The 15,481-nt window shown below is 47.0% G+C and overlaps 1 protein-coding gene across 8 annotated transcripts in view; it reads right to left on the bottom strand.

Annotated features, from left to right (window-relative positions):
• FAM135A (family with sequence similarity 135 member A) overlaps window positions 1–15,481 on the bottom strand; it is a 1,883,908-nt gene that overhangs the window by 1,044,027 nt on the left and 824,400 nt on the right. The gene's annotated exons all lie outside the window — the stretch shown is intronic.

The raw sequence follows: 15,481 nt of genomic DNA, 5'->3' as shown, positions 1-15,481 counted from the left end.
AGTGTTCTAGCCAGAGGGCTGGTGAGTTGAGCTAGGGGTTGGCAGCGGGTGGTGATGAGGCCATTGCTGAATTGGGATAGGTCTGCGTGATATCAGGCATGGCAGAGATGTGCATTTGTTCATTCAGATCAGAAGGCATGATGTACCCAAGGTGGGTAGTGCATGGAAGCATTAAAGCATTAGGTGGGTGTGGGTCTTGGTAAGTGTTAACTCTGATGGTAAGGCACTAAGGTAGAGGGTAAGTGACCAAGTCAGGGATACTAACTTGAGAATAAGGCAGGGTGTGAGGCAGTTAGCAATGTAAGGTGTGTATTGCCAATGCATAGTGGCGCACGCTAACGAGATAAGGCAGTGGTTGGAGTGTGTCAGCAGGCAGGATGTCTAAAGGTGCGATTGGTCGCTAAAGACTCTACTTCCACTGTACTCAGTGTGGACTAAGGTAGGAATGAGGCTATGGCCAGGTAACTCTATGGAATGGTGTCATCCTAGATGTGATAGTTAGTAGTAAGGGTGCAGGGTCCAGTGAGAGGATAATGGGGAAGAGAGGCTAGAAATGTTGGTAATGATGCAGGTCCGTGGGAGTATGGGGCAAGAGGACTAGTGCTGTCTGAAGCCAGATGCAACAAAATACCAGCAAGTTGAGATATTAGATAACGCTTGGTGGTAGTTCTGGGCAATGCTGCGCAGGTGCAGTAGGCACTTGGACAGGGCAGAGTGGGCTAGTTGGGATAGCGCTAATGGTATGGGCACCGTGAAGATGTATGGGTATTTGGTTGGGGCAGATGCCAAGGCAAGGTGGGATGAATAAAAATGGTGCCTGGGGCGAGAACACAAAATATAAGCACACAGTGATAAGCATGTGTAATAGGTCCAAGTTTGGGACACAGTAGGCTAGTTCAGAAGAGTACCTTGGGCATGAACATGATCTATAAGCGTTGGTCAATTGGACCAAGCAATGAAGAGCATATACAATGGGCACATGGTTGAAGCTAAAAAGAATAGTTCAAGATAGTACATGAGGCATTGTACGTAAGTATGTGCACTGGTCATCTCAAATGGTATATATCAATTGGATGAGACACAACAAGGCATATGCAGTGTGCGCAGGTAAAACATGGTAGGCTAGTCCAAATTAACACATAGGTCTGAACACAAAGTGTATACACTGGTCAATTGGGAAAATAGTGTAACCATGTGCAATAGTCACAGACTAAACAAGATAGGCTAGTTCAAGATGGCGCGAGCGAAGATTAGGACAGGGTATGCTAGTCCAAAGTGGCACATAAGTCTTGACACAGAGTATATGCACTGGTCAGTTAGGCAAGGCAGTACAGACACATGCAGTAGACGCAGAATAAAACAGATAGGTTAGACCAAAAATAGCACGCGGATCTGAACACAAAGTATAATCGCTGGTCAGTTGGACAAAGCAGTATGAATAGGTGCAATAGGTGCAAGATAAAGCCAAGTAGGTAAGTCCAAAATATCGCATAGGTCTGAGCACAAAGTAAAACAACGCCGTGTGTGGGAGATAGTGGTATTGGACAAAAAGCATCAGAGCATAGAACATATGCATGAGTGAACATCGTAGTTGGTGATGCTAAGAACGGCATTCAATGTTAAATACCAGGGAGGTATGTACTCACTGGTGACTGGAGTGACGAAAGGAAGTCCAAGGGATCACGTCAGTGGCAGCCCATCCGCCACGGACAGGCACACACAGGCAACATGCCTTATATCGGCTTCCGGCGGGCTGTGCACGAAATAAACAGAGAGTTGCCCAATGAGGCACGAGTAGTGTTGCTAGGCAACCAGCAACACCTTGAATGCAGCGGCCATTTTGAATAAGGCACACTGTTCCCATGTCGGGGAAACAGGGCGAAAAGCTAATACCGGGGAGGTATGTACTCACTGGTGACTGGAGTGACGAAAGGAAGTCCAAGGGATCACGGCAGTGGCAGCCCTCCGCCACCGACAGGCAACATGCCTTATATCGGGTGCCTTGCAGCAGGGTGCCGGCTCACGCCTTCTGGCGGGGCTGTGCACGAAATAAACAGAGAGTTGCCCAATGAGGCACGAGTAGTGTTGCTAGGCAACAAGCAACACCGCGAATTCAGTGGCTATTTTGAATAAGGCACACGATTCCCATGTCAGTGAAACAGGGCGAAAAGCAGTTAGAAAAGATAGGTGAGAGAGCACCACAGGGGCTGCGGGGAGGAAAGTGGGGGAGAGGTAAGCCCAGGCAGGGGAGGGCAAAGGGGAGTTCACTCAGGAGGGAGGACCCGGGGGGGGGAGGGTACATGAAAGGGTGGGGGCACAACAAAGAACAAGAACAGCGGACCTACAAATCAGATGTAGTACAGAACCATCAGAAAGAAAAGAGCACAACTGGGAACTGAGAAGTAGAGAATGCAGATGTAGTACAGAACCAGGCAAAGCACAAATGACAGCAGGGAACCGGGAAGTTAAGGAAGCAGATGCAATACAGGACCTAAAGCAAAACAGAGGTCAGCAGGGAACCTAAAAATGAAGAATGCATGAAATTGCAATGTGATGCCACAAACCGTGGATAGCAACACAATATTAAGAACCGCAGAGACCAAACACCAAATCCAATACAATCAACAATACAGTCAACAAGGCACAGAACACAACAGGAACCTAGAAGAAGAATGCAGGCAATGCAAAGTAATTCCAGAAAAATAGTCAAGCATGAGCCAGTATCAGAGAAGTACACAAAAGATCGAAGAGTGAAGTGCTGAGATGCGAGAGTAAGGAAGAGAAATGCAAGGGTGGGACGAAACAGAATGCAGGGACCTACGATGCGAGGGAGCGCAGGCGGCCAAGTTGTTGGCTAAGTATTTGAGCACAGCTCAATACAATACACACAGATTCGACTTTCTCAAAAGGGGGAAAAAGGCTACATTTTTTAGCACAGCACAATACAACACACCCAGATTCCACTTACCTGATTAGTCGCAGCAGGTCGACGGCTGCAGGCTTCGTGCTATCACGGCGGACACCGGCAGACACCACTGGAGCTGTCCTTAGCCTCTGGTCCTAGGCCGAGGGGGCTGCCACGGCAGGGGGTGGGACTTCGGTGGCCGATTTAAAGGGCCTGCCAACCAAATGGGAGCATAGTGGGATGGATGGAGGGCCAAAAAACAAGGAAGCAACTGTGACAAAGGGAGGGGGGAGCAGGCACACGTGCTGCAGTGCAAGAATAAAACGTTCACAAATGCACAATTTACTGTGCCATGGAGCACCTGTCCTCACCCTAGCACCAGAGAAGTTGACGTTGGCATTGCCTGATGATGGTGGGGATGGCCTTTGGGGACAGAGGGAGAAAACACATGTTGGTGCATGCTTGCATATTGTATGAGCAGGGGTTTGGGTCCTCCTGGTCCGAACAGGAAATGTTCTTCGCCTGCCCTTCATTTCAGACGCCTGGGTGAGAGATGCCCTTGATCAAAGAGCAGAAAGGAAGAGACAAGGCTAAGAAGATGGGTATGGAAAAAGAGCTGCAACCAGGAAGGCACCAGGTGGGCGGGGTTTAGGCCAGGTGACCAAGATCCACTTGCACCTGCTCCCCATCTGCCAGCTGAGTCTTCCGTTTCACAGAGGGGAGGAAGGCGACCAATGCCAGCCTGATCCTCCTCAGCTCGACCAAGTTGAAGTGTTCCCTAGACTCCACATGTGACCACAGTCCACTCACAGTTCGGTCTGACAGGTGACCATCCCAACCAGATAGAGATGCGTCCTTCACCTGGGGCAAAGTTGGCAAAAAAAACGGACTCTCAGCAAGTTGTCTCACACGGCCACCATGCAAGATCCTGAGCCACCTGGATAGAGACCTGTAAACGGTCTGACATGTTACCCTGAAACTGCGACCACTGGCAACAGAGAAGTGTGAGGAGTCAGAAATGAGATTCAGAAGCAAGCTAGTCATGTTATCAAATCAAGACATTTGTTAAAATAACAATGGGTTGGGAAATTGCCTAACTGGCCCTATTGTAATAAGGAATTTCCCTACCTAGAAATCAAAACTAGGCATCATTCTGTCAGGAAGACAGTAACTGAAAAGCCGCTCGTGTGTCCAAAACATCCCATTCTGTCCCTCACACTAAAACAAAAAAAAGGGGTCAAAGGAAATGTTTTTTTCTTGATGTTCGCAAAAGTGTTCCAAACCAAAAGTGTAATAATTAATTCAACAAACATGTTCTCCAAAGTAGAGATCCTTGGAGCCAGAGGGTGGCCCCTTCCCCAGATTTTTAAATAGGATGGCAAAATTGTCACTTTTATTATTATTTTCTTTGTGTCTTCACTGGACTTAGAAAGTTCTTGTCTAAACCATAAGCTTTGCAACAGTCTTTCTGTAGGATTTCTTTGAACTCTGAAGATTGCCTTGTGCACGCCCCTGTCTGGAATCTTCGATCAATCTCAACCACCTGGTGAACCTGCCTGCCAGGATTGCTTTTATAGATTTTTCCAGATTACCTGGCTTACTTCCCTGCCAGGAATCTTTATATAATGCCTGGTGTACTCGCCTGACAGGACTTCTCTTAATTGATTCAGAGTTAATTAGTTATACCACAATGACTTATACAGTGAGGTACTTGGTATATTTGCCTATGGTAACACTTGCTCAAGGTTCTCCCCCACACTAGCATCTCATGCATCTGTATTGGATTGGGGTTTGCCTTAATACGTGCCATGTCTGCATTGAAACAACCTTCTTATTGGGTGTTGAAACGTGTACTTTATCTGGACTACATTCAAAGAACCTTCTTCTGCTATTTTCAGTATTAACAATCTTATATCTATCAAACATTTGCTGGTGCACTTGTAGGAACGCCCTGGGGCCCCCATCTGCTTTGGGCAGACTCACGGGTGTCTTCCAGGATCTCCGACTCTGCTTGCGCCTTTGTGGAATAGCTGCTTAACGCGCTTTCCACTCTGGAGTCAGCGGAGGTTTCTCATCAATCTGTGCGGCTCCTTTGTCACAAGCTGGCTTCCCTTCTCGGTCCGGACTGACAAACGCTGCTTCCACGAGAGGCCCAACAGCCAGGAGCTTTTGTGTGGATCCCTGCGGCTCCACAGCTTTTCTTGCTCATCCAAGGAGTCTTTCCTTCTGCACCTTCAGCCTTCTCGGAGTGTCTCATGTTTTGTGAGCCTCCACCTGGTGTTCACCATCCTCTCCTGCACTGGTCGATTTGACAGCATGGTCACCATCGTTAAAATGTCCCGCAAACTGTGAAAAACAACTAGCCTGCATGTTGTACTTTGAGCAGCTGTCACTGTACACAAACTCCCTCATCCTCCTCGTTGTCTCAGTACCAGAGTGATAATGGGAGTCCATAGATGTCATTGGGCTCTTAACTCTCAAATAATTTGCCTCAGGATTTTTACAAGAAGGTATATTAGAAACAGAAGGTGATATGTGTGAGCTGTGGGTGTTTGGGTTAAGGGTGGAGGCCTGACTAGAATGGCATTAAGAACTTGGGTATCAGAGGGTCTTCCTTATGGGAAAGGGGTGGGGGGTAATGTGCCTTGACAAATGGAGCAAAAACATCTCCCCAGTAGTTGCCCCCTCCCATGTGATCCTCCCTCATAAAACCACCCCCCAGGGTCAGGAAGCGGCTGCCGTCCACTTGCCACATGGGGGGATGTCACTGCCAGGGAATCTGTGTTGACTCCACTGGAGTCATCACAGAAGCCACTGAAGCGAACCCATGCGCACCCTCGCACCCGACACCACTAGGATACAGGAGAAGGCGCAGGAAGGCTGAGACTTGTCCCATGGATTGAAGGATATTGACAATCTGTAAGAGGTTTGCCACTCTATCCTTGGGCGGCAATACCATGCCCAGGCGAGTGTCTATGAACGCTCTGATAAATTGGAGATTGGGATGGCGAAACACAAGACTTTTTGAAGTTCACGGAAAAGCTCAGGCTTTGCAATAGTGTGCATGTGTGGAGTAGATGCTCCGACACTAGATCTGGGGAGCAAGCACAGATGAGCCAGTCGTCCAGATAGGGAAAGACATGAATGACTTACCTCCTGTAGCAAGCTGCCACCACATCGCTGCAAGTAGCTTGGTGAAAATCCTTGGAGCCGAAGAAAGTCTGAACTGGTAGAGACATTGGCGCTGGGTGAGCAATCGATTTCATGTGATTAAGTTGGGATGTCAAAGAATTGCCCCCGATTAGTTGTATTGATTTATAAAAGTGATTTTAATTCATAATCCAGCCAAAACGTGTTTAGAACATTCCTGGTTCTTTATCAAGGCTGTAGATCACATTATTTAGCATAACAATGTCAATAGCCATTGTTGCGTCACCCGAATAGTGAGTCCCATCATAGATTTATAGCTGCCTATAGTGATGAAAAACATATTTAGCATTTGTTTTAAGCATATTGTGTTGCGCATGTGTTACAAGATGTTAAGTACACATCTATCCGTGAGAGAGCAGTAGGAGGAAGAACATTTGATGGCAGCATATGAGAGAATCAATTATATATAGAACCCATGATAGGGATTACAATGAAGTGAGAAAAGGAGATAGATATGGGAGAGAATAGGAGTACATAATTAGTTTCTTTTTGTCCTTTTCACCAGTGCCCCTTGGGCCTGGTGCCTGGGCTGCAATTGGCACCCACTGGCATGGAGGTCAGAGCTAGCTTACTGTGTTGGTCTTTGTTAGTGTTTCTATGGTCAGTGCGGTTGATTCAGGGAGATACAGTTGAATCCCGAATGGAGCGTGAAGCTGTGGGGGGAAATTGAACTGTGAGCCTGTCATGAATATTGGTGGCAATAAGAATTCATAAGGATAAGTCAGGAACTTGCCTGATGGCGCAGAAAGATGGTGGAAGCCCTGGAGGGGCAAATGTGGATCCTTGAGTTGGATTCCCAACGGTGAGGTGTGCCATGTGGCTCCAGCAGATGGGGGTCCGCTGCCATCTATTGCCATGTGGGTTTGGTGGTGGCTTTGATACTGGCATGAATGACCGTGAGTGATATCAGGATAAAGCGTTCTGCGATCAGAATCCCTTACAGTGCCCATCGGCAAGGATGTGGGAGGCCGTGTGTCCCTTGGACGGTGCTGGCAGAGCCTGGTGGAAAGAGTGTTCATGTGACGGAATCCCGTCCTCTCTGTAGACCAGATGTTCAACCAAAGTGGTGTCAGGCAGTTGAGGGAAGGACGGTTATGTACGGTTATGTTAGTGGCAGTACATTTCGTATCCCCGCTGTTCTGACCAAGTGTGATTCCTATCCCTTTCCCTGTCGATCATTCTATTCTAGAGTATAGCAATTACTGCCAATTACCCATTATTTCCTCCAGGGGAAGTGTGTTCCCTGTGCCCTGTGGTCAGCCAGTGAGCTGCCTGGATTCTGAGTCTAGCCCTATTCCTTTAGCTGTGATGTGTTCCACACCCTCAGTGGTTTGGACACTTCTCTCTCCCTTTTTCCCCACCTTAAGCCCTCTATAAGTGGTCAGATTTAATCGGACACCTCTCCCTCCCATTTCCACTTTTAGGCCATCTTGTCATGATGGGTACATTTTCGGGTCTCAAAACCAGACGCCTCTCTTCTCCTCTGCCCTCCACGCAGGTTGAGCCTACTCCCAACTCCTTTCGAGTTGTGTGTTCATTTCATGGTGCGTGCATGTTATTCAGTGGTTTTCATCCCGTTCTGATCTGAAGACCAGGTTTTTAGAAGTTTTCTGAATTTTAGATGGTTCTCCATAGTTCGTATTTCCAAAGTTTTACAGCTAAGCAAGAGAATGCTGATTCACCATGTGAATCTATCAAAGATACCAATGCTGGAGAAATACAGTTACAGGCAAGTAACTTACCGTAATCGTATTTCTGGTGCTTGTATCTGCATATAGTTCGGCATCCAGTGGTAATCGCAGGGTATTGCACCTTTTATTCGAAGTTGGAAAAGGGACGTCGACCTGGAAGTGTCTAAAACTATCCCTACTGTGATGTGTAGTATACCCATGATCCCTCACACGTCGAGGTGCACCTGGTTGTTTTTGTTCTGCCAAGAGAGAGCCTGAAGAGAATGTGTGAGTGATTACAGAACGACAAGAAGGTACAAGATGTCTATGTTCATTCAACTCCAAGAGGGTAGGAAGGGTGGGCACATGTGAATCTAAGCAGATACAAGCACTAGAAAAATTATAACAGTAAGTAATGGGTGTCTTCTGATGCTTCGGAATCTGCTTAGAATCACATCCTGTGCATAGACTAGCAAGCAGTACCAGGAGATGGTGGTGGAATGTTTTCAGGAACACCAGCAAAGAGATGTCTTAACACTGCCTGACCCACCTGAGAATCAGTTTTACAATGTGTATCTAAGCAGTAATGTTGTGTAAAGGTGTGAATAGAACACCAGGTAGCCGCCTTGCAAATAGCATCGAGAAGAATATTTGCAAAGAAAGCTATAGTAGCTCCTGTGCCTAGAGTAGAATGTGCTCTAGGCGTAAAAGGTAAAACTCTGACATAGAGTAACACATCTGGAGAAATGTAACAATCGATTTTGAGATTGCCGACTTAGAGACAGGATCACCTTCTCTACATGTGGTAATGGAGACAAAGAATTGATCTATCTCCCCCAATTGGTTTTGTTTTATTGAGGTAGTACATTACTGCTCTCCTAACATCCAGTGTATAGAGACTTCTTTCAGCTGAATTGGTTGGGGTTTGAAAGAAAGCTGGCAGTTGTAAGCATTGGTTTGCATGAAATTTAGAGATAAATCTAGGTACAAAACGTGGATGTGTGCGCAAAACCACTTTGTCCTTATGAATAGTAACAAATGGGTCTTGAACTGAGAGCGCCTGTCCTAAGGGAAGTAATAGCCACCAGAAAAGCAGTTTTTCAGGTTAGAACCTTAAGACAAGCTATGTGAATTGTTCAAAGGGAGGGCCCATATGTTTAGTAAGGACGACATTCAAGACATTGAATTCTTTTCACCAGTTTCATTAAAAACTTTGATTACATTGATTTTCCACCAGGAAGCCTTGCTCTGAGAGGTGGTGTAAGAAGAGGGCTGCAAATTGGACCGTTAGTCAGCTAAAAAAAGAGTCCTGAGTCTAGGAGGAGAGTTAGGTAAAGCACTGTGTGTGTGGGTGAACAATTAATTGGGTTGATGTTATGAGTACCACACCAAAAGTTAAAGCATTCTATTACCTGAAATAACAGTATCTGGTATGTGGTTTATGGGCCTCTAAGAATGTCCATACATCTTTGAGGGAGTTGGAGATGCCCGACTCTATGACGTCAGGAGCCAAGCTGGTAAGTTGAGAGTTTCAGGGCATGGGTGCAGTCTTGCACCTTGATCCTGGGCAAGGCAGTTTCAGTGGAGGGCAAAGTGACATTTTCATGAGATGTGAGAACCACGGCTGACGAGCCCACATTGGTGCTATCAGGATTAGTGTAACTTGTTTGTGGTGCATCTTGTGAATTATCCCGTTGAGGAGAGGAGTTGGGGGGGAAAAGCGTAAGCAAATATCCGTAACCAATTGATCCAGAGACCGTTCCACTTGGAAATGTTTTGGGGATCCCTGGATGCGTAATCTGGGCATTGTGCATTCTCCAGTGTTGCAAAGGGGTCGATGTTTGGATGCCCCCAGTCTGCAAAGACGTTGTGCAAAATGTGTTTGTGTAAACGGCACTCGTGGTCTACAGGTAGCTGAAAGTTTCTGCTGAGCACATCTGCGAGAAGATGGTTTCTCCCTGGAAAGTGTTGCGACACGAGGCATATGTGTTTGAGTGCCCACTTCCAAATGCCTTATGCCAGTTTGGCAGCCCGGGAGAGTGAGTTCCTCCTTGCTTGTTTATGTAAAAAGTGTCTGTAGTGCTGTCTGCTAGGACTAGAACGTCTTCCCTTGCAGTTGTTGGAAAGCCTTGTGGGCTTTGAATACTGCTAGTAGCTCTAATAGGTTGATATGTTTGCTTGTTACTGATTGTGAACACGTGCTGCGTGCCGTCTGGTGGAGAAGGTGAGCTCTCCACTCTGACAGGGATGCATCTGTAGTGAGAGTGGCCACTACTGCGGGGGGTGGTGAACAATTTCCCTTGTCCACCACTGCAGTGAAAGAATGAGGGCTTTCTTAACAACCACTAAATCGTCCCACTGATTGCTTGCTCGAGAGCCACTCTTGTATAGGACACATGCTCAGATGGGCATCTGTTACCAGAAAAACTCAGGAAGCGTTCATTTCAATTAGCCACTTGGCTTTCCGTACGGTTATCTGACTGCCTACATACTGAGGGATTTGGAACAACATGTTTTTTACCCTCTCGTTGGAGGGGAAGACAAGGCAGTCTTCTGCCCGAAACAGAGCCCCCAGAAATAGTTTTGTTTGGCTGGGGACCAAGCTTGATTTATTTTCGTTGGTAGAGAACCCCAGTTGAAAGAGTAGGTCTACAGTATTTTGGGTGTTGTCTAGACATGCCTGGTGTGGGTGTCCTGTTATGAGGTAGTCGTCTAGATGAGGGTAAACCCCAGAACGGGCCGCCTGCGTAAGTGAGCTGCTGCCACTGCCAGAACCTTGGTAAAAACCATTGGGGCTGAGGCTAGGCCAAAGGGGAGCACTTAATTGATAGCAAGTGTTCCCCATCTTGGACCTCAGGTATTTTCTTTGCACTGGCAACATGGAAATATGAAAATATGCATCTTTCCTATCCAAGGTGGCCATGTCATTCTTGTGCTTCAGCAGTGGAATTACCTCCTGCAGAGTTAACAACCTGAACCTTTGAGGCTTGACATACTTGTTTGCAGGACGCAGATCTAAAACAGGGTGAATGGTTAGATATCCTTGTTTACCTGGTGAGCCGGGGCGAGTTCTACTGCTCCCTTTTGCAGCAGGGCCTCCACTTCTGCTTGAAGAATAAGTAGACTGTCTGGAGACATTCTTCTCGTTTTTGGTGGGTGGTAACGAGGTGTCTGGAGAAACTCAATACAGTATCCCTTGAGCACTCACTTGTCTGAAGTAATCACCTCCCATGCGTGGGTGAAGTAGATGATCCACCCTCTTAGTGGTGATGCATGGGAGGGGATCCGGACCAGAGAGTCATTTGCTGGCAGGGGTAGGGCATCCTCTGGTGGCTGCATCCCTACCCCTTCCTTTGCCACGCCAAAAACCCTGCTGTTGAGAGGTTTGAAAGGCGTTTGATGACCCTTGATTGGAGCACCAGCGTGAACCTCCTGTGGTGTATGAGGCCTGTGTGGGTCTGGAAAAGGATTGCCCTCGAAAGGAGCCACGGACAGTAAACATCCTGCGCTGCAGGTACGGCTTGCTGGATATTTGGTTTAATGACTTTAGTCTTGTGCCCTTTTTTAGCTATCACAAGGGCATCGTCAACTGCTTTCCCAAACAAAGCAGGCTCCTCTATCGGTTTAATAGGGGAAGCCTGCATCTCAGATTTGAACCCCGAGTTCCGTAACCAAGCATGACACTTCAGAAGAGTTCCTTCAGCTAACACCCAGCTAGCTGTCTCGGCAGAGTCCAAACTGTTCTTTAAAATGTTTTGGGTGACTCGCCAGCCCTCTCGAATAGCAGTGAGCAGTTGTGACTTGCCTGGTTCAGGGGCACATTCCAGGCCTTACTGTACAAGACCCCATTGAATGTCACTAAAGCTGGCAAGCAAAGTAGTGTGGTTGCAATACGAGTAGCATAGGCTGCCGAAGTTGTAATCCTTTTGCCTAAAGCATACCCTTTTTTACAGTCCTGTCAGGAGAAGCTTGAGCTGAAGACAAATGGACGCCTGAACGCTTCCTGGTTGCGGTGACCACCAGGGAATCAGGAACAGAATGTCCCTATAGGGGATCTGAGGGAGCAGGCCTGAACACCTTTTCAATCCATGGGTTGACTGCTCGTGCCAGAGAGGGCCTGAGCAGAGAAGGGGCGATCGATCTGCTTCTTTATAGAATTCACCAGTGGAATTGATTGACTCACTGGCTTTTTCTCTGTAAGGTTATCCTCCATAAAGTCACAGTCAGGCACCGCCTCCTGAGTGCAATTTAAAAAGTTCTGCTGCTTTTTTGAGATTATTAAATAGCAGCTAGTCATCAATAGGGAAGAGTCTCAAGGCTGCACAACAAGTGTGGCATATGCAAAAATGTTGTGTGGCTCTGCCTCACAAGTGGGGTAGTAGGCCAAGGGCCCTGGTCATCAGTGAAATCGAGCCATGTGTCTGGGTCCTGGGAAGTAGGATCCTGGGATTCGTCTAACTGGTCTGGGACACAAGTCCTCATCTTGATCATATTGATCATCCTGAAATATATCCCCTGCAGTATCACTCTGTTTAGGTACAGGGGAGGTACACCAATTCTTCTCCCTCTTACCGGTGACTATGAGCAAGACTTGAAAACCCTACAGCATATCTACGCTATCATCCAGGCTTGGATGGCAGCTAACGGCCTCTGTCTCAACGGGGACAAAACTGAAATCTTACTAGTTGGCCCCAAGGAGACCTTAAAAAAACTAGACACCAAATACTGTAACTTCCAAATTGAAACTGCTATAATCCCTGCTTCAACCGCAGTAAAAACTCTAGGCGTCTTCCTGGACTCCACCCTCTCCATGGACAGACAAGTTAGCTATATCGCGTCCTCAGCAGCATTCACAACTAAAATCATCAATACCATCAAACCTCACCTCTCATCCAAAAACTGCCTCAATATTGCAAGAGCTACTATAGGGGAAAAACTGCAATGTCCTCCTCCTAGGTACTTCCTCCAAAAACATGAATAAACTACAAATATCCCAAAACAATGCCCTCAGAGCCGCGCTCTGTATCCCTAAGAGAGAGCATATCTCTCAGGCTAGACAAGACGCTAGACAAGACGCTCACTGGCTCCCCATCAAAGAGCGCATTCGTTTCAAGGCTCTCACTATCACCCACAAATGCCTATCACAAGCTGCACCCCCTTATCTTACCGAACGAACACACCAAGCACCTTCCACCAAACCCAAACGTGACCCATACTCACACCAACTCATAATCCCCGCCTTTAACAGGGCCAAAGCAGGAGGCTCTAGTTTTGAAGTGCTCGCACCTAAATCATGGAATGCACTCCCGCTTAGACTTAAGAAAGAATCTTCTCTCATGGCCTTCAGAAAGGCCTTGCAAAACCATTATTTTTAAGTAGACCATACTCTCTCAGCTGCTATGCCTTATAACCTTACCTTACTGTTTATCTACTTATCTTACTATGTACCGTATAACTACCACCTTACTGTATAACATGTATGCCAACCAACAATGTACCCAACACTTAATTGCATGTAACAACTACACTGTAACTTAACCCCAAGACTTTCTCCTATGTAACCAGCACCTAAGCAAATATTCTTGTAACAGCGCCACGTTGCCTTAGGGCAGTTGTGCGCTTTATAAATGGAAATAAATAAATAAATAGGGGCTGAGGTCTAGGTGACTTAAAAGGCGTAGGGTTCAGTTTTAGGTAAAACTGGAGTGGAAGTCTAGGTGCCAGAACTATGGGAATCGTGATGTTTAAGTGTTTTAGACAATTTTTCCATTAAATTAGGGTGATTTTTAACGGACGACGTGTCTCTTGACGAGTCTGAAACGTCCACCGAAGATTTAGTGCGAGGTCCCTGTGATGAATCCAATGGAGTCATCACAGATCCTGCAGCGGTAACCTCCTCCCATGTAGCCAGGCGATGGAAGCCACTACCTGCTCCTGACCCTTGGAGCGGATATATGAGGGAGGATCACATGGGAGCAGACAACCTCTGGGTCGATGTCATGGCTTCATTGGATGAGACATGGTATCCCCCATTTTCCCATGAAGAAGACCCCTTGGCAACCAATATCCTAATGGCCTATTGCCATGCTTCCATACCGTCTTTTAGGGAAAATTGAGAATTTTCCCAAAGCCATTCATCCCTGGACAAAAGGGTAAAAGCTTCAACACTGTCTTTTCCCGTTCTGATTATCACCCATGTAGAACTGACTCGGAAAAGATTGAGTAACTTTTCAAGTAATTTGCATCTATCAAAATCAATGGACTTCATCTCTCACAATTACCCAAGTACTGGGACGAGAAGGGAGCAGGGAGCAATACAGAGCTGAAAGAGCCTCGAGCTTAATAAGCATGCTAGTTGTTTCCACAATGGACATGTGCGCGTTACATTTAAAGATCATAAAGAGGCTGCTGCTGCTGCTTGGAAGAATTTGTTGTACCTCTGCGAGCCACGAGGAACCTGGGAGCACAGACTGGTGTGACGGAGTCAAGGGGCTTGCCAGCAAGGAGGCAGAGAAATGTTGCGCGAGCAGGGTGTGCCGCATGCACGCCAGGAACAGAGGGAAGATTCCTGGGCGTTTGGGCAGCTGGAGAAAGCAACGCCTCGCTTACCGGGAACTGAAGGAAGGCAGGCTAGCTGATGGGCAGCTGCAAGAGTAACCGGAACAATGTGGAAACAGTCCAGAGTGGAAAGTGGGCTGGAAAGCTTTGCCTCGCAAGCACGAAGGGGACCAAAGATACCACACAGAGCCAGTGAGTCAACCCAAGCAAAGAGGGGACCTCGGGCATTTCGGCAACTGCACCAAACACCATTTATTTACTTTAAAGCCACAGAAACAGACTAAGAAGGGATATTGCAAGTACGAGCACCAGCCATACATGAGTATGAAATGCAGATTTGGGGGGAAACCCAAGAGCGAAAGTTGAAACAACCAGTTATACAGAACCAAAGAAGACGTTTGCAATTGTCCTATGAATGTTAGAAGGCCTTGCAGGCGAGTAAACCAGGCACCTACAAATGCCTGAGAAGTCCTGGCAGGGGAGTAAAACAGGCAGTCGCAAGTGCATAATTAGTACTGGCAGGTGAGCATACCTGGCAGTTGCAAATGTACAGGAAGCCCCAATAAAGGACTGTGTTAAATTAAAGAAGGAACTTTTGAAAGAAGAAAGAAGTGCATTTGGCATGCGTAGTGGTTCTGGGCACAGGCATGAGGGAGTCCAAAGAATCCACAACAATGTCTTTGGCTTTCAAACTGGAGCAGTGGCTGCTAGATTGTTCCTCCTCCGATGCGACAGCACCGGTGGGGGAACAGGATTCGGCCTGCATGGCTTAGGCCGCCCACCATTAAGTGGACTATTCTTTAAGCACCTTTGGCTTTAAAAGAGTGGACAGTCGTTGCAACAGCGTTTGTCATGGTCATGAGGCAAACAATTGTTACACTCTTTAGGAGTTGCCTTCCAAAGGGAACCTCCTGTTACAGGAAGGGCAGAATTCAAAACAAGTTCTCTCCATTATCAAATATAAAGAAAGGAGCAGCTGGACAAGGGAAAGAAAAGGGAAGGGCTAGGAAAGTCATTTTCTAATGAAAAATGTCGAGAAGAAGGTACCCCACTCTCCCTACTGTCAAAGGCCGAGGCCTGATCATGAAGGCCGCAGTCAGTCGCTGAGAGTTCAGGAAGTCTTCAGACACTTGAAGGG

The sequence above is a fragment of the Ambystoma mexicanum genome, chromosome 4p (assembly GCF_040938575.1).
Source record: "Ambystoma mexicanum isolate Mex_15411 chromosome 4p, UKY_AmexF1_1, whole genome shotgun sequence".
Classification (NCBI taxonomy): domain Eukaryota; kingdom Metazoa; phylum Chordata; class Amphibia; order Caudata; family Ambystomatidae; genus Ambystoma; species Ambystoma mexicanum.
This window is presented reverse-complemented; position numbering and strand designations above follow the sequence as displayed.